General features: G+C 44.1%; 1 protein-coding gene across 1 annotated transcript in view; it reads right to left on the bottom strand.

Annotated features, from left to right (window-relative positions):
* Positions 1 to 12,808, bottom strand: part of chrm4a (cholinergic receptor, muscarinic 4a) — a 64,706-nt gene extending 51,898 nt beyond the window's left edge. The window contains exon 1 of the mRNA XM_055649717.1: positions 12,148 to 12,808. The gene's annotated coding sequence lies outside the window, so the exon portion shown is untranslated. The remainder of the gene's footprint in view (positions 1 to 12,147) is intronic.
* Positions 12,809 to 15,341: the final 2,533 nt, after the last annotated feature.

Genomic DNA, 15,341 nt, shown 5'->3' with positions numbered 1-15,341 from the left:
TAACGGGGGAAGGATTTAGTAAGAACCTGATGGGTAACTTCTTTACACAAAGGGTGTGGGTGTATGGAACGAGCTGCTGGAGGAGATAGTTGAGGCAGGTAGTATTGCAATGTTTAAGAAACATTTTGAAAGGTACATGGATAGAATAGGTTTAGAGAGATATGGGCCTAACACAGGCAGGGTGGGACATGTGTAGATGACATGTTGGTCGGTGTGAGCAAGTTGGGCTGAAGGTCCTGATTCCACAATGCATGACTCTATAATTCGAAATCAAGCACACCGTTTGGTCATAATGAATAAAAAGTAATGACACAGAAAGAAGGCATGGAAACATAGAAAGAAACATAGAAAATAGGTGCAGGAGTAGGAAATTTGGCCCTTCGAGCCTGTTCAATATGATCATGGCTGACCATCCAAAATGAGCTCTGCCTTTTTTCCCATACCCTTGATTCCCATTAGCCCTAAGAGCTAAATCTAACTCTCTCTTGAAAACATCCAGTGAATTGACCTCCACTGCCTTCTGTGGCAGAGAATTCCACAGATTCGCAACGCTCTGGGTGAAATGTTTTATGGGTGAAATCCTAAATGGCCTACCCCTTTTTCTTAAACTGTGACCCCTAGTTCTGGACTCTCCCAACATCGGGAACATTTTTCCTACATCTACCCTGTCCAATCCTCAAAGAATTTTATATGTTTCTATAAGATCCCCTCGCATCCTTCAAAATTCCAGCAAATACAAGCCCAGTCAACCCATTCTTTCATCGTATGTCAGTCCGGCCATCCCAGGAATTAACCTGGTGAATCTACGCTGCGCTCCCTCAATAGCAATAATCTCCTTCCTCTAATTAGGAGACCAAAATTGCACACAATACACCAGGTGCGGTCTCACCAGGGCCCTGTACAACTGCAGTAGGACCGCCTTGCTCCTAAACTCAAATCCTCTTGCAATGAAGGCCAACATGCCTTTGGCATTCTTCACTGCCTGCTGTACCTGCAAGCTTACTTTCAGTGACTGATGTTCAAGCATACGCAGGTCTTATTGCACTTCCCCTTTTCCTAATCTGACACGATTCAGATAAGAATCTGCCTTCCTGTTCTTGTCACCAAAGTGAATATCCTCACATTTATCCACATTATACTGCATCTGCCATGCTTCTGCCCACTCACCCAATCTATCAAAGTCACACTGCAGCCTCATAGCATCCTCCTCGCAGCTCACACTGCCACCAGCTTTGTGTCATCTGAAAATTTAGAAATGTTACATTTAATTCCTTTCATCTAAATCATTAATAAATATTGTAAACAACTGGGGTCCCAGCACCGAGCCTTGCGGCACCCCACTAGTCACTGCCTGCCATTCTGAAAAGTACCCATTAATTCCTATTATTTTGCATCCTGTCTGCCAACCAGTTCTCTATCCATTTCAATACCCTACCCCCAATACCATGTGCTCTAATTCTGCACACTAATCTCTTGTGTGAGACCTTGTCAAAGGCTTTTTGAAAGCCCAGATACACCACATCCACTGACTCTCCCTTATCCATTCTACTTGTTACAACCTCAAAAAATTCCAAAAGATTAGTCAAGCATGATTTCCCCTTCATAAACCCATCGCTGCTTTCCAAATGTGCTGCAATAACATCTTTAATAATCTACTCCAGCATCTTCCCCACTACTGATGTAAGGCTAACTGCTCTATAATTCTGTTTTCTCTCGCCCTCCTTTCTTAAAAAGTGGAGTTACATTGGCTACCCTCCAGTCCACAAGAACTGATCCAATTGAGAGAACATTGGAAAATGCATCCACGATTTCTAGGGCTACCTCCTTGAGTACTCTGGGATGCAGACCATCTGGCCCTGGGGATTTATCTGCCTTAGGTGACACAGCTCGGCATTAGACCCTCTTGAAGATACCTCTTAGTGGCTCATTATTTGCTTCAGTATAAAGGTGGTTGTTCATTTTTATTTGGAGCTTGAGATTGTTTGGGATCGTGCCTAGCTGTATCATTTTGACACTGGACTTAAGCTTTCCCAACAGCTATGCAGCTAAAACCCTAAGATAGTCCTGTCCTGCCCCAGTAGTAATAAACAGATTGAGATGGCATAATTCTAGAAGGGGGGTATATCCCCCCCATTCACTGCATCTCTTGAAGAATATGCTGGATGGAAAAGTAGAACATGGTTGACATTATCAGTGCATACTTCTCGATAAATAATTAGACTGCAATTTAAGTCAGAGACAGTCAAATACAAAAATGTCTGTGTTGCTAAGCTAGCCTTTGAAATATAAGCATCTTTCAAATGTAAAGAAAATACTATTTGTTGCCAGAAGAAAAGAAGAGATATTTTTCACGATATTTTATTGACCAGAGAAGGCAGCTCTTTAGTAGACTTCACCAATGAACTTCAGTCCTTTAGTCTTCAGATTCAGATTCAGATTCAATTTTAATTGTCATTGTCAGTGTACAGTACAGAGACACCGAAATGCATTTAGCATCTCCCTTGAAGAGCGACATAGCAAACGATTTGAATAAAAAATAATAAGTGTCCGGGGGGGGGATGGTGATTGGCAGTCTTTCCCACAGCTCTAAAATTTAAGCCTTCATATATTGATCAACTTTTCTTTGCATAGTTCTTATGATTAATCTTCCATTTTCCTTTCATATGGTGTATTCCAAAGCACAGAAACTCATTCTGCAAAATATCTGTCCTCATTTAACCAGCGATACCTTTGTTAACCAACTTCAATCTGTGCTCTCTGGTTATTGACTCTTCAGCCACTGAAATAACTATTTCAATATCAACCCTATCAACAGTACTCGTGAGTGAAGTCCTTTGTCTAATCCTCTATCCTTCTCTGCTCTAAGTGTCAGGCAATGCTGGCCATCATTCTAGTCAATGCCTTCTGAATAATTCTCTGGAATGTCGGAGGTCGAGGGAAAACTTGATAGAAATATATCAAATTATGAGAGGCATCGATAGCGTAGACAATCAGAACCTTTTTCACAGGGTGGAAATGTCCAACACCAGAGGGCGTAGCTATAAGGTGAGAGGGGGAAAATTTTATATAGATGTGCGGGTAAGTTTCTTATGCAGAGAGTAGTGGGGGGCTGGAGTGATGGTGGAGTCAGATACAATAGTGGTGGTTAAGAGACCTTTAGATAGGCACAGGGAAGTGCAAGGAATTGAGGGATATGGATCATAAGGCAGATGAGCGTGGTGTATTTAGCATGGCATCGAGTTCGGCACAAACATTGGGGACCAAAGAGCCCATTCCTGCACTGCATTGTTTTATGTTCTAATATTTTCCAAGGACGTTGGAGACTTCTGTAAATAATATGACTAGAATAAATCAATCTAAGGCCTTTTCAGTGGTTCATAAACACGCAGCATGTTTGTTCCAAGACTCTACTTCTCTGATAACTAATACAATCTCAAATTTTCTAACAGCCTTCTGAACTTGTCCTCCCACATCCAAAGATACGTGTGCCTATAATCCCAAGTAACCCATCTCCTGTGGTCACTATAGGATCATATGATTTATGTTATGCCCTCATTCTTCCAACCAAAAAGCTTCTCTTTGTTACATTTCAACCACCATATTCCCACATATTTAATCAGTCTGTTGTCACCTCTTGAATTCTTCTTATGCTTCACTGCATTTCTCAGTTTCGTATCACTTGCAGACATTTCAGTTATATCTGTGCACCCAAGACCATGCTAAGAATAATTTAAAAAGAGCATTGGTCCTAATTAGTGAGGAGCATCACTGTTTGCTTCTGTCCAGTGGGAAAAAGCCACCATTCACGATTACATGCTTTCTAGACAATTTTACAACTGTGCAGCATTATATTTCAAGTGCAATGCAGTATAAATGTGCTAATGGCATTACATAGTCATAGAGTGATACATCGTGCAAACAGGCCGTACAGCCCAACTTGAGCACACCAAACAACATGCTCCATCTATACTAGTCCCACGTGCCTGCATTTGGCCCACATCCCTCTAACCTACCCTATCCATGGACCTATCTAAATATTTCATAAACATTGCAATGGTTTCAGCCTCAACTACCTCTTCCGGCAACTCATTCCATACACCCATCACCCTTTGTGTAAAAAAAGTTACCCCTTAGGTTCTCACCAAATCTCTGCCTCCCTTTCACCTCAAACTGGTTCTTGACTCCCCCACACTGGGCATTGACCCAATCTATTCCTCTCATGATTTTGTAAACCTCTATAAGATCACATCTCTCCCTCCTGCGCTCCAAGGAATAGAATCCATGCTGCTCAACCTCTCCCTATAACTCAGGCTCCCAAATCCTGGCAGCATCATTGTAAATCTTCTCTGTACCCTTTCCAGTTTGACAACACCTTTCTGATGAAATGGTAACCAAAATTGAACTAAACACTCTAAATACGGCCACATTTAAAGCAACACATTCACCTCTTTTCACTTTCAGACATTTGTTTGAAGCTGTGTGTGCACTCTGTACTCTAACCAGATTACCCAATGCTTTTTCCACTACTTGGTCAAGTTAGTCAAGCAGAATTTGCCTTTAACAAGTCAATGCTCAGCTTCATTTATTCATTCTCTAAATGCCAAATCAAAGCTAAATTTGAAAGGCTGGGAAACAATAGTGTGGTTTACAATATGGTATTAATCTATGTTCCCTGCGTCTGATGCAGGTAACTTCTTCATGCAGTGCTGCATGCTAATATATACGATCGCAGCATAATATCGTAATTAGCACAGTGACAGGTGGCACAGTGGCGCAGCGGAAGAGTTGCTGCCTTACAGCGCCAGAGACCCTGATTCAATCCTGACTATAGGTGCTGTCTGTGTGGAGTTTGTACGTTCTCCCTGTAACTGTGTGGGTTTTTTCCGGGTGCTCTGGTTTCATCCCATACTCCAAAGACTTACAGGTTTGTACTGTAGATTACTTGGCTTCGATAAAAATTGCAAATCGTGTCTAGTTTGTAGGATAGTGTTAGTGCGCGGGGATTCGGTTGGCTGAAGGGCCCGTTTCCACGCTGTATCTCTAATGTTGAAAGTAAAGTCAAAAGGGTAGAAGGCAGTCTGTGACACTAAGATACAGATGATGCTATCCTCATCTCACAATTTGTTTTCATTCCCATACTGCAGAAAGTACAGGACCGTAATGCATCTTTTACCCTCCATACAACATGACTTCATCTTTCTGAATCCCAGGGAGCACAACCTGGTGCCTCAATGATGGCAGAGCAATAGATAGAAGAGTGGAATACAGTGGAGTGAAGAAACACATTCACTTCTTTTCACTTTTGTTGCCATCAGTTGTTTCCCACACTAACTTTGGAAGTTGACTGAGATGAGAGTTCTTCTCATTGTACCTTTGCTCCTGCAGCCTCTTTAAAAGTCTTGGAGCCACACAACGTGGGAACAGGCTGAGGTATTAAGCTGTTAGCCATTGAGAGATTATTTCCGGTCTTTATTTCAGATTTCTATCATTGTGTTTTGCTTTTAAGGTCTATTTAATATATTTGGCCGGCCATGAAAATTCAAGTTTATGTCTAGCAGATTCTGTCTGTTCTCATGTAAACAGTTTATATTCTTACCATTCTAGCTATAGATTCCCCAGTTCAAAGGAGATTGTAGCCTGGACAGGCAAAGGCACATGGAAGACAAGAAAGGGCGATTTGTTGATGCAGAAGGTTATTGTTGCATTATGATCTGTAAATGTAATTGGCAATGTTTATTCTACATTGGCATTTATTGTTGCTTTGCAAATAAGCAGACGTACTCGTTGGGATCAAGGGACAAGCAAAGCTTGAGCTTTTGGGTGAATGAATTGGGGTCATGTTTATTGCTGTTGCAATTGGACAAGTTGTTCACAAACTCTCCAGCTTGAGAAGGTCTGTCTAACCTTCTTCAATTCCCTTGTCCTCCTCGTCTTTCCCCTCTTCCTCGTCCTGCACCTTTTGCTCCTCACTTGCTCACCAGTGAGTTTCGGCAAAGGCCAATTGATGAGGTTGTACAGTATAAATCTAATTCCACAAATTGCAGAGTTTTCCAAGACTCTGCAAGAGCAATCCCAGGAAGCAGAAGCATGCCCTATCCCATGTGTTATAGGTGTATGGGTCACATTGAGGTCAGGTTGGGGGGAGTTCCCACAGCCACGGGTACCATATAATCCCATGCTCCCTGCTCCATGGTCAGATAGTTGGTGACTAAACCGTCGCCCCCACCTGGTTTGCCAGGTGAGGAGGAGGCTGTCGACCCCCAGCAGGACCAAACACAAGACCTATCAAAGGGCGGATGAGCTCCCAGCGAGCCAACGGCCATCCACACTTCAGCAGAAGTTGCGATCACTGTCATACGTAGCATTGTAAGGCACTGTGCCCGTTGATGTTTTCAATGATGATGATGATGATGATGATGCATGCACATTCCCCACATAGGCAGGAATGTGCATTGGAGTCAAGATCACATCAACAATGGAAAGCCCATGTCACCGAGTGCTGGTAAATAGGATTAGTGTGGATGAGTAACTCATGCTCAGCATTGACGTGGTGAGTTAAACTAAAGGATCTGTTTCTATACTGTTTTCTCCATGTGTAAAACAAGCCTTTTGTTTGTCACAGTGTTTTAAATATAGCTGACAGAGTAGATTATCATACAATGAATATGTCACAATTGCTGTGTCATTATAGTTGCATGGTACACGATATACTGTCACTTACTGAGTTGAAGTTGGGGGACTGGAATCCCTTCAATTGCTGTGAGCTCAGAGTTAAAATGCAGCATCCATAAAGTGTCTGGTGTGTACTCACTGCCGCACAATGCATTGAGGATGCCTGCATTCCTCATAGTTCAACTTGTTTTCCCTGCCTTCTCTCTGTCAAAAGAAATGAAATATAATCTGCTACCTTTGATGTAACAGTGATCTCCAAAATGTGAACTGTTGCAAACATCTCTAGTTCATTCCAGTAAGGACCAAACACATAAAGGGTCATGGCTGTGGTCATATCGATTTCTATGGTGAAATGGTCTATGGCCTGCTCTGAGGTCACTGTCATGGCTCAAGCCTTCTTCACATAGAGTAAGCCTCTACCACATTGCTCCCCACTGAAGCTGAGATAAGAGAATTGATCCCAACGTGATTATGGCCAAGGTCCATTCCTCTCTCCGAGCAGGTAATCCTTCTCATACATACCTCTGTTCAATCTCCCAGTTGTGCTCCGTGCCAATGAACATGAATTCCATCTCTAACTGAGATAATTGGTTTGTTTAGAAGCTTTGAAATTAAAATAAGGATTTTCAGCATCTTCAACAACGTCAAATATTTTGTGTAAGTACCAACCACTTGCAGCAACAGAAATTAATTAGTGACAAACTTCCAAGATGTTTATGGCTTGATGACAGATGTGCAGAGTCATAAGGTTGAATGGGTTTCAGGGGGATTGTCCAAATGGCAACGGTGTTTCTAACTGACGTGGCATTCTGCCAACTCTGCACCCTTAACACGTTAGCCATTGTTCCATGGATGAATCATGGATGAATCATTTTCCTACCATTCCTATCTTTTTTCTATTGATTTGTTTGCAATTTTGTTTTTGGGTTTCCATTTACTGTTCAGTTATAGTTTATCCCTCCATCCCTAGGGCCAGCAGGTAGTCACTTTGCAAAGCCTCATAATGGTAGTGCATTTTCTTTACAAAGGAAGATCTGCACAATGGCTTTAATCTTAAGAAGAACCGTTGTTGCTGCATAACAGCATCTCGACCCGAAACGTCACCTATTCCTTTTCTCCAGAGATGCTGCCTGACCCGCTGAGTTACTCTGGCATTTTGTATCCATCTTCACAAAACCCCAAACCATTCTGTGATGTCCCTTTCTCGTGGCGAGGGAAACCCTTCCCGTCAACTCCTTCCGCGGAGGGTTCCCGACCAGCGGAGATATCCAAGCTGGTGTGCTGTGTAACATTATGGAAATTCTACGCTGGGAAGAGGGAAACGGCTTCGGGGAGGATACAAAATATGTGGGCTGGAGTGGTCGGGGACCCCGGGATAACTCTAACAAGGACAAGCTGCAGAATCCCTTATTGTTCCCGTGGAAGAAGATTTGATGGTAACGATTAAAATGAGAAAGAGTTCAAGTGGATTAGGAGAACCCGTTTCCAACGGTTGGTAAGAAGAATACACAGGCGTGGACAGATAGGCAAAATAACCAGTCATTCCATATCATACAAACTCTGATATGGTAACGTAGAAAAAACTGTTATGCAATGAGTAACCGGAGTTTGGCATGCACTTGACCGTACATTGGTAGATGAAGAGTCAATAGTAGTCATGGAAAGGGAACTGTATAGATATCTGATGGAGTTGGGCCATTCTATGATAGATTGGAATATCCATGCTGTACAGGTCTGCCGCGCTCTCTACTATATAGTCGCGCGATTTGGGAAAGGTTCTCTCAAGCCGCACAGGTAATATATCACAGACGGAAATTTGATTTGGCGAATCTGTTAGTTGAGCTAATAGGAAAGGCAATCCTGCAACCAATCCACAAAATCTAGATACTCCCAAAATCTCAAGTTTGAACGGTGAAGGGCAAACTTTGTGTAACAATGAGACGGGCGGTATTATTAAACAAATAACTGGTGGATCCACAGTCGTGGATATTTCGGGGGGGGGGGGGGGGGGGGGGGAGGAAGGAGGGGCTGTTTAACGGGGGCGTGGGTGGCAGTGGGTGGCGAGGGCAGACATTGCCACCTGGACCTGTGGTGCGAGAATGTCGACCAGAAGTGATCTACAACATCGTCCTTGCAGACAGGGTGGTAAATCCGTGGAATTCATTGCAGCAGGCGGCTATGGAAGCCAAGTCACTGGGTATCGTTAAGGATTAGTATGGTGTCAGGGGTTGTGGGAAGAAGGCAGGAGAATGGGGTTGAGAGGGAAAGATAGGTCGGCCATAATTGAATGGCGGAGTAGACTAGTTGGGTCGAATGGCCTGATTGTGCTCCTATAAGTTATGAACATATGAACACGTCAGACAAATATTGGCTGTGTCTCTTGAGACGGCGAATCCTCCGACTTTAGACGGACGACCCCGCGCTACGTTCGGGTCGGGGTTAAACTTGTTGCTGCAGCCACTCGTCCGTCTTTTCTTCCCGTTTGCAATCATTTTGATTACTACTGTTCATCCTCACTTGCGTTCATCTTGGTCCGAACTGGTCCGTTTTCACTCTTCCCCCTTTCACCCCACTTTGCTTTATTGAACCTTGTACCGACAACTGTCTCCGCTACGTCTCCGTGACTTGAATGTCCCCCCAAGGGTTGCTTTGTTTCCGCCCAAGTTGCGCCATTCCGCATTTCAGCGGTACATATTCTCAGCGAATGACCTGTTCTCAGTCAGTTTACTGGTGTCTGGCTTCCCGATACATGTGAGGGTTTTCTCTGATAGCATTTTCATCCCTGACATTTGTAACTCTCCTCCCCCCTATTACATAACCCCAACCTTGGTAATGGTCCTGGTCCAAGACATTATAATACATTCCTCTTTCATCCCTATTCAATTCCATTCCTTTCTCGCTTGTAGCCACTGCCCCAGTTCTCAACCCACTGCACAGAGTCACCTATCTACATGTCCAGCTGTAAACGGGTCTCTCTCTACAAAACTATCAGTTTAATGACGTGTAGCGTACACAATCTGCCACAACATGAAACATGTCAATAATAGATCGGTAGCTAACGAATGAGTGGCCGGCGTCTTCATCCCGGGCGCTTTCCCATGAAAGGTCAGGGGAGGAGTTTCCACGTCTTGTGTCCAATTCGTGGGATTCACCTTCGGAAGTTTTATCTCCCCCGAGATGGTGCCTCGGGGGGTGGGCTCCCAAATGGGATGCTTCTGGCATCGTGGCTAGCTTTTTATGTGCGGACAGTGTGAATTTCCGCAGAACTTCCTTATGTTTTTCCTTGTGTTTCCTTGTCTTTTCCCGCTGTGCACAGATTCCTCCCGCTTTCCAGTTCTTTTCTGGTAATGTTCCATCACGGGATCTTAAGGGGACCGTCACTAAGCAGGGGATAGGATTTGCTTTGGCCGAAGAGCACCCGGGGACACATTTTGTGATTTATATCGAGATCAATAGAAAATGCCCAGAAGTTATGAGATCAACTAGGATGCCGACTGCAATGTGCATTGAAGTGCCTTCCAGATGACCGTCCACAGAATGTGCATCTGTCGGGTTAGGACAGATACACCTGCACGAAGTCGCAGAACGATGCAGTCGTTTCCAGATTTGATATTAATTTGTGGGTTGTCCCGCGTTTTAGAGGGAGTTACAGTTGTTGGGAAGGGGGGTTCTAATGTATGAAGTGAACCCCGGCCACTTTCCAGTATGTTTCACACACGAGAGTACTTCCAGTACTGGAAATGCTTCCATTTGGTGCGCAAAGGCACCATAATTAAAATCAATAGGTACAGGGATTTGTTCTAAATAGTTCTTTAATAAACTCGCCCTGCGTAAGTTTAATGCACCAATTATACCTCATTCCTCAACAATGTGGCACACCTGTGTACGTGCCAGCGTGTGTAGGAAAGAACTGCAGATGGTGGTTTAAATCGAAGGTAGACACAAAATGCTGGAGTAACTCAGCGGGCCAGGTAGCATCTCAGGCGAGAAGGAATGGGTGGCGTTTGTATCTTGCCAGCTTGTTTTGGACCAAATTGAAATTTGAAGTGCTTTTCTATTTGAATCCTAGTGCTTACTTACGTTGGACATGGTTTGATTACTTCTTGGCGAGGCTCGTTTGGCTAGACGCGTGTCTAATGTCCCTGTCCCACTTAGGAAATCTGAACGGAAACCTCTGGAGACTTTGTGCCCCACCCAAGGTTTTCGTGCGGTTCCCGGTGGTTTTTGTCAGTCTCCCTACCTGCTTCCACTACCTGCAACCTTCGGCAACCACCTGCAACCCCCGGGAACCGCACGGAAACCTTGGGTGGGGCCCAAAGTCTCCAGAGGTTTCCGTTCATGTTTCCTAAGTGGGACAGGGGCATTACTCTTATTGGGTTGAGAAATGTTGTAACTGAGCACACGGACAAATTAGTTATGCTATTAATGAGTTGAAATATGTATAGATTGTTGTTTCCTTTTTAGGAGATGTAGGTTGCTTTGGTGCCGAATGGTTCTAACATGGATGGATTTTGGTTGGTTGGTGAACTTGTTTCGGTTGATGTGCTGCTTGGATCCGTTGATCAAGGATATGTAAGCATTGTCCGGTGGATTGGTTGCAATGCCAATTTCTAATTAGAAAAGGCGTCTTCAATTACCAGGTACACTGAGATATAAACTACATTCACCGTCTCACGAATGGTGATTAAGATTTAGTTCGGGGGTAATCTTTAAATGTATTACTTATTATTTGACAATGATAATTGAAGTTCTGCTGATGAACGAGGCACACGGACTTACAGTGAAGCCTGTCGCGGCTGTTAGTCACTGTCCCAGTTATTTCACGTTGATTAGTTGAGATTTATTAATTACACCTGGAGGGTGGGAAATCACTCTGTTGACTGTGTACAAGAACGGCAGCGTTTTAAAATCATTTTTGAGCGATTTTTGATTAAAGGAGACATATTTTTGAATATTATCTCGTGCGTTTAATTCTGGCAAACATTATGGGAGCACTGGGTTAAGGGACATGAAACTAAATGATCCATTGACCTGGAAAACCAATTCAAGACCTTCTATCGATAAGATGATTCCTAACAAGCTTTTCTGATATTTGCCGACGCGAGGTTAAAACAGATTTACATCCGTTAAAGACTTGTTCCAGTGTGTAAAGGGGGCAGTTTTAGCAATAACTGTGAATGCAAAGGTTCATACATTTTTACTCAAACCAGTACCCGATTTTAGCAACACTGCGCTGTGCAACCTTTTCACGAGGAACCGAAGTTGCAAAGAAAAACTTCTCAAGTCTGGTTATAGACATTAGTTCAAACTAACACCAGTAAAATATCAAAGTAAACGTACTAATAGGCAGCACGAACACGCATGGAGAATTGCTCAAGTGCCCAGTCTAATAACGTGGTATCGTGTGAACATTTCGGGTGCAGGGTGACTTTTTACCCATCTCAAAAAGGGAACCTGCCATAAAGTAACACTTACCAGAAATCTTCAGTCATCTCATGACACAAGGGCGATGATTTTCTAAGACGTGGTTACAATCCTTGGCAGCAGTTGACCAGAACTTCGGGGGTAAATGTTTACCTGCCCGCGTATCTGTCAGGTATCGGCAACCTTCATCCACTATTGACGCCAGTCGAACCACTTCTTCCGACCATGTTCTTCTGCCTGTGGATGTATTAACCCTGCCCGCTTGGCGGTGTCGAGTTTGTTTGTTGATGCTAAGGAGCAGCGGTTAAGTTGAGTTCCAAGAGCTAGTTGAGACTGAGTAAGATGCGATGCTGCTTCACCAACTACTGACTATCTGTTTTCAAACCATAGAAATACCGGCAAGCCAGCAGAGGTGATGTAATGCGAATACAGCCAATCACCACGGAGCCTCTCGGTCTCCCAGCTCTAATATATACATTAACCCCCAGAGGCTACTTTACATTGATCATTGTAGGGCTAGACTACATATAGATGGTTCAACCTTCTCATCGAATTTATGGTTTTGGATACAGTCCTTTGTCGCTAATTGACAACTAAACCACTTATTTTTCCAAAAGCTCTGTACACTTTTGAAAGCTCGTGATCTATGCTTTAATTAGCAAGCCTGTGAGCTGTCGAGACAGAAGGAGAGTATAGAACTAGGGCAATGATAGAGAATGGGAATAAAGACGCGCCCGTGTGATGCCCGGCTGACTCGCACATCTCCGAACTCCCAAGGCGGAGCTTCGAGTTTGCAGCCCATTGCCCGGCCCGGGAGGCGAGGGTGAGGGCGGGCGTGGGTGCGAAGTGGAATCATTAGATTCCCAAAAGAAAACTTTGCGAAGCCGCTACTTGCTTCTAGTCCGGGTAACGTCGGGAGGGTGACACGCATTTCACCAGTCCCGTTATTAGACCCCCGCCTTCCTAATGCACGTGGGAGCAGCTGATGCACCGATCAAACTTAGAAGCAAAGGTCAGTCCTTGAAGCTGTATCACAACGCTGGTCATCGTAGCACCCTTTCCTGGAACCCTTTGCACCGTTTAAATCTCTGACAGCGCCATGGCAACAGGGAATTAATATCGCGGTTAACTGCTGTGCAGGAGAAAGGACATATGAGCACCGACGCTGTACACTACGACAGCGGGGTCAGACAAAAACTATTCAGGGAGTAACACCGACTTACTGTAGGGTTTTAAAGGTTGAAACTGATTTGAGCTGATGCCTGGCATATGCTCAGCTTTTTGACACGTTTGTATCTGCCAACTTCAATGCTTGCATCAAAACACAAAGTGCGGGAGCAACTCCGCAGGTCTGACAGCATCCGTGGAGGGAATGGACAGGCGACGGGTTAGGATACGCGAAACGCCGCCTGTTCCATTCTCTCCTCAGATGCCGAGTTCCTCCAGCACTTTGTGTTTGGATCAAGATCCCTGTACCTGCAGTTCCTTGTGACCCAGTGTTAGAATCATTCAGGATACAATTTACCTTAAACTACTGTAGATGTTGCAAACCTGAAATGTAAAGGGAGGCGGCTCAGAAAAACAAATAGTTACTATGTTGGGCAGCATCCGTGAAGGGAGGAACAAAGACAAAGTTTCAGGTTGAAGACTTTTCTTCAGGGACACGCTGAGTATTTCCAGCATTCTCCGCTAATTATTTGTCCAATGCTGGGTTCAGAGGAGGTTTAGCTGGAGAAGTCGGTGAGATCAACTCGCCCATTCGCGCGAGTCCCATTTTCATGTAACGTAATGCCAGCTAATGAATTGTTGTGTTCCCGTGGAAACAATGTTGACGCCTTTGATCTGTTTTATCTTTAATGAGGGGAACATCCATTAATTCACATTTTGCACGCACTTTCCTTGCTTCAAACTGCTGAAAGGTAAACGCAGGAGTAACTCCATGGATCATCTAGAATCTCGAGAGAACCTGGAAAAGCGAGGGTTTAGATTGAAGAAGGGCCATGATCGGCAACGTCGCCCAGACATTTTTGTGCTCAAGATTCCAACTTGAGCAGTTCCTTGTGTCCAGGTAAAGACATATGTAAGATGTCTGATTTGTGTGTTACCAATCACTTCTGTTTGCAGCAACATTACAGCATAAAGACAGAGTGACCTCTGCAACCCCCCTCTTTCCCCTCCCCTCCCCCTCCCAGTCGTTCTATGAGTTCCATTGTTCGCACCCCTATATCCCCTCATAATCACCTCTTCCCCAGAAACAATGGGCCATTATGGGCTCCTCCCTTCATTGGTCACCTATTGCCGGTCCTGATTGGTTCTGACCTTTTCCTACCTCTCCCCCCCTCCCCCACCCAACACCCCCCCCCCCCCTCCCCCATCTCTACTTTCAGTCTGAAAAAGGTTTCCGAGCCGAAAGGTCATCTATTCCTGATATCACCTGATGCTCTGAGTCCCCTTGGGCAACAGTGACCATAATATGGTGGAATTCTGCATTAGGATGGAGAGTGACACGGTTAATTCAGAGACGTGGGTCCTGAACTTGAATAAAGGTGACTCTAAAGGTATGAGATGGGAATTGGCTAGAATAGACTGGCAAATTATACTTAAAGGGTTGACAGTGGAGATGCAATGGCAAAGATTTAAAGACCGCATGGATGAACTCCAGAAATTGTTCATCTCTGTCTGGCGAAAAAATAAAACTGGGAAGGCGGCTCAACCGTGGCTGACGAGGGAAGTTAAAGCCAAGGAAGAGGCATATAAATTGGCCAAAAGAAGTGGCAAACCAGAGGACTGGGAGAAATGGAGAATTCAACAGAGGAGGACAAAGGGGTTAATTAAGAGGGGGAAAAAAGAACATGAAAGAAAACTTGCGGGGAACATAAAAACTGACTAAAAGTTTCTACAGGTATGAAAAATGGAAAAGATTAATGAAGACAAATGTAAGTCCCTTATAATCAGAGACAGATGAATTTATAATGGGAAACAAGGAAATGGCAGAACAGTTAAACGAGTACTTTGGTTCTGTCTTCACTAAGGAATATACAAACAATCTCCCGGAAATACTAGGAGATTGAGGATCTAGTGGGAGGGAGGAACTGAAGGGAATCCACATTAGTCAGAAAATGGTGTTAGGTAAACTGTTTGGACTGAAGGCAGATAAATCCCCAGGGCCTGATGGTCTGCATCCCAGTGTACTCAAGGAGGTGGCCCGACAAATCGTGGATGCATTGTTGATTATTTTTCAATGT

This window comes from Leucoraja erinacea, chromosome 18 (genome assembly GCF_028641065.1).
Source record: "Leucoraja erinacea ecotype New England chromosome 18, Leri_hhj_1, whole genome shotgun sequence".
In the NCBI taxonomy this organism is placed as follows: Eukaryota; Metazoa; Chordata; class Chondrichthyes; order Rajiformes; family Rajidae; genus Leucoraja; species Leucoraja erinaceus.
The sequence above is the reverse complement of the archived record's forward strand: the minus strand, read 5'-3'. Positions and strand labels throughout refer to the sequence as shown.